Source organism: Berghia stephanieae, chromosome 13 (genome assembly GCF_034508935.2).
Source record: "Berghia stephanieae isolate SIO BIC M18660-M18661 chromosome 13, UCSD_Bste_1.3, whole genome shotgun sequence".
In the NCBI taxonomy this organism is placed as follows: domain Eukaryota; kingdom Metazoa; phylum Mollusca; class Gastropoda; order Nudibranchia; family Aeolidiidae; genus Berghia; species Berghia stephanieae.
In genome coordinates, this window is record NC_088372.1 from 30,791,602 (window position 1) to 30,795,986 (window position 4,385).

Here is a 4,385-nt window from a genome sequence, read left to right on the forward strand (position 1 = left end):
GGTAGCCAAAATATTTTTTGATTTTTTTTTTTTTTTTTTTTTTTGCTTTTCAAATATGGCTCGTAACAACCCTGTCGTCCTTTACTTTTAAAATCGGTATACATTTCTGAGATTGACTAAAGTTTGAATTTCCCCCAGCAGTGATTGGGTAGTAGCTGGGTACTCTGCAATAGACTAACGTCCTATCCAAAGGGTAGCAAGCAATTGCTATTGTCCGTTTCACGCTATATAAACCGGGATAAACTCCGGCTTCATGGGCCTATGACTCTGAAGGACTACTTTTTTTATTATTATAGGCAGTGGCAGTCAGCCGTGTAGTGTTGGTTTGAAGTGAAACTCAAACTGTAGCTGTTTAGCAAATAGTATTACAGATATCACTCTAGCCCCACATGTTTTAGCAGATAGTTTTACAGACATCACTCTAGCCCCACATGTTTTCCCAGATACTATTACAGACATCACTCTAGCCCCACATGTTTTCCCAGATACTATTACAGACATCACTCTAGCCCCACATGTTTTCCCAGATACTTTTACAGACATCACTCTAGCCCCACATGTTTTCCCAGATACTATTACAGACATCACTCTAGCCCCACATGTTTTCCCAGATACTATTACAGACATCACTCTAGCCCCACATGTTTTCCCAGATACTTTTACAGACATCACTCTAGCCCCACATGTTTTCCCAGATACTATTACAGACAACACTCTAGCCCCACATGTTTTCCCAGATACTATTACAGACATCACTCTAGCCCCACATGTTTTCCCAGATACTATTACAGACATCACTCTAGCCCCACATGTTTTCCCAGATAGTATTACAGATATCACTCTAGCCCCACATGTTTTCCCAGATAGTATTACAGACATCACTCTAGCCCCACATGTTTTCCCAGATACTATTACAGACATCACTCTAGCCCCACATATTAAGTTCTCCTGTTGGCTTGGAATACTTTGCAGGGATGCCTTTGTCAAGAACAAAAAAAAAAGCCTGAACATTTTTCACGTCCGTTAAGACCATAAGTGAAACTATTTTGTGCAAAGTTTCTCTTCATCAAATGGTATCACTCTTAAAATATTAATAATAATGAATAAATGTAATAGTAATAATATTAATAAAGAATAAAATTAAATGAGTGGTGACTTGTAACAAGTAATAAATTAATATGAGTGTGCTTTATATGTTTTATTTATACCGTAGGGAACACATTAATTTTCCATTTCATTCAGTATAATATTATTATTTTGCCCGTAACCTTTCTTTTTTTTTGGGACTCTTACATTATCTGTCACTGCCTTTTCTTAGAGTGAGTTTAAATATTATGTAAATTTCCTTACTCAAAACAATGTCAGTGACAACGTTTTATGGTCATTGTCTTCCAGTCATTCACTGGCAGTGCTCAGTTCAGCATCATATCGAGAAATCCCTAATATTCATTTTAGTTTCCCAGTTCCAAAATTTCATGCTATTTTTAAAAATTTCTTCATCATCATCATCATCATCATCATCACCATCATCATCATCATCATCATCGTCTTCGTCGTTATCAACAGCTTTATCACCACCAGCATCATCATAAATTTTACATTTTCACCCATCTGCCAAATTTGCCCAAAAATATTTTTCCTAGATTTGATTTAGAAAAGTTGTCAAATCTGCTTTCACGTTCATCGAGGATTCACATCTACCAACAATACTGAAATTATTATCATTCCATTTCATTTGTTATTGATTTGTATGTTTCTGTTAGTCACCTGCTTCACGCACAGTGACGTTAATGTTATGTCATCTGTTTATACATACAGTGCACTCTGGATACGTCGACGTTGCCTAAGTCGATTTTTACCCAAGTCGATTTTTTTTCTTGGTCCCTCCCCCTTCTTCCTATATAACATTAGTAAAAAAAATAAAAACTCCACATAAGTCGATGTCGCTTAAGTCGATGTTCTTATCACTCATGACTACAAAAAAAATCACAAATAAACAAGTATTTCCATTGGTTAAAAAAGCTACCAGTAAGAATTTTAAGTGGTTAAGAATATCCGTGAACGATTGGCGCACATTGATGTGATGTAGGTGCTTTGCCTGACGTCTGAGTTCAATGTACATGAGCAGTATTGAATAACTTTAATTTCTCCATCTCAAATTTTACATTGTCGCAACTTCAAGTTCAAGATTTTTTTTGGTTCTAATCTCAGGCCATCCTATGTAATGGCCCTCTTAATTAGTATCAATTTTATCAAGAATTCAAGTCAAGTTTACAACTACAATGGCAAACCTATCGCGGAAAAGGAAGATTCGACGCATCTGGAAAGTTTGGCATGCGACAGAAAATCATCGCATAGGAAATTGGCATACCAGCTATTTCTGTCTCGACGATTTACAAGAAGCATGACCTTGACCTAGAGGCTCCTACCCTTCCGCTTTAGGCAAAAATTCCGCTTTTCACCTTTCCCATCAAGGAAAATTAAAAAAAAAAATCTCTAGCGAAAAAAAGTGAGCTATGGCTTATTTCGTCATCTCCTATGGTCAATCAACACACACATTGTATGTCTGATTAGTCTCTTCAAAGTGTGTGCTGCTGATGTCGGATATTATATGTTTGGGAGGGGGGTTGACCGAAGTATTATTATTATTATTGTGACTCCAATTCGTGAGATCAATGACCTTGGTAATATTATATGTTGGCTTCAATCAGTAATATTATTTGAGTACGGTCAGCTTCTTTCCCTATTTAATTTTAGCCCTGTGTCCGTGTGTGTGTGTGTGTGTGTGTGTGTGTGTGTGTGTGTGTGTGTACCGGCACGCGCGTTTGCTTGATTAGGTGTGTGTGTGTGGGGGGGAGGGTCCTGACAAGGTTAAATCCATCGATTCAATGCTTTGCTCTCAGACGGCCAGGACCTGTGTGTTCTCTATTATTATTTGACCCCATTCTTAGTCTTTACACAATCTGTACATTTTGACACATTTTATATTTTTAATCATTTGAGTACTTTTGGATTGTCTATTACATTTTCTGTTGCAAAGTATGTCATAGTCAATAACAGTAAGTTGATTCCGCTTTTTTTAAATCTCAGATTCCGATTTTTATGTATTCTGATTCCTCTATGGGACTATTGGGGGTAGGAGCCTCTCATGAAGGGACATACTTATTCTAGATTGGTTTGCTTTGTTCAAATGAGTTTTTGCTCATTTGGTTACACTCCGGTTAAGTTGATTTTCGGATAAGTCGATTTTTTTCTCGGTTCCCCTGGGCATCGTCTTATCCGGTCCACTGTAGCTGGTATTGTAGTTAATTAAACAATTTTAGACACTATCGATGTTAATATGTATTCTGTTAAAACCAATCTGTCATCTCTGTACAGTACCAATGTTAATGTTATATATATCACCTGTTAATACCAAATTGTAGTTAATTTAACAATTTTAGACAGTACCAATGTTAATGATATGACATCTGTTAATACCAAATTGTAGTTAATTAAACAATTTTAGACAGTATCAATGTTAATGTTATGTCATATGTTTTCTCTGAAAAAAAAATTGGTCATCACTGTACAATAAACCAAAACAAAAATAAATAAATTTGACTGTCATATTGCTGTTCATTTATATTATTTGACCAATAGTTTTATAACGGTATTTATTATGTCAGGTTACATTCGATGAGTTCAGTTGGTTGGATTTATGTCTTTTATTATCCTCTAACCTTTTCTATGTCGCTTTGTCCTGGTCCTCGCCGGAGTCCTTGGCTGAGAAGAAGCAGTCATCTGTATTATAGTATTAGCATTGTTTTTTTTCCTTGTACATATATTATCTGAAAATGGAATATTATTTTAACATTGGAGTGTATTCCTCTCAGACGATTCCTCTGCTTGTGTCTGGATAGGACTTTTAGACGACATCAAGCTAAGTACACACTGGGTGGGGATCCTGACCTCCCATAGCGGGCAGGGAGGTACATACTGTGTCTTCTATCCCCTTATATCTGTTATCCAACATGCTATCTGTCTTTGTCTCGGAATGAGATTACTTGGTTTTGTCCTGGCACTGGCCGGAATCCTAGCTGGGAGGGAAACACTCAAATGCATAGTTATTGTTTTGGGAGATGATATTTTTTTCCTTGTAAATCATCTCTTGTTATGTATTATTATTTTTATTTTGAATGTATAATGTAAGCATTTGAGTATGTTCCTCTTTGTTGGATTTTGTGCTTGTGTCTGGATGAGACTTGTAGGTGATTTCAAACTAAGTACATTGGTGGTGTGCCCTTGGAATCTACATCTGATCCCTATTGGTTCTCAATCCCCCTTTGTCTTACTTTTTCTTGGGTGCTTTAATTGTAATTCTAGAACCTTTTACTATTCCATTT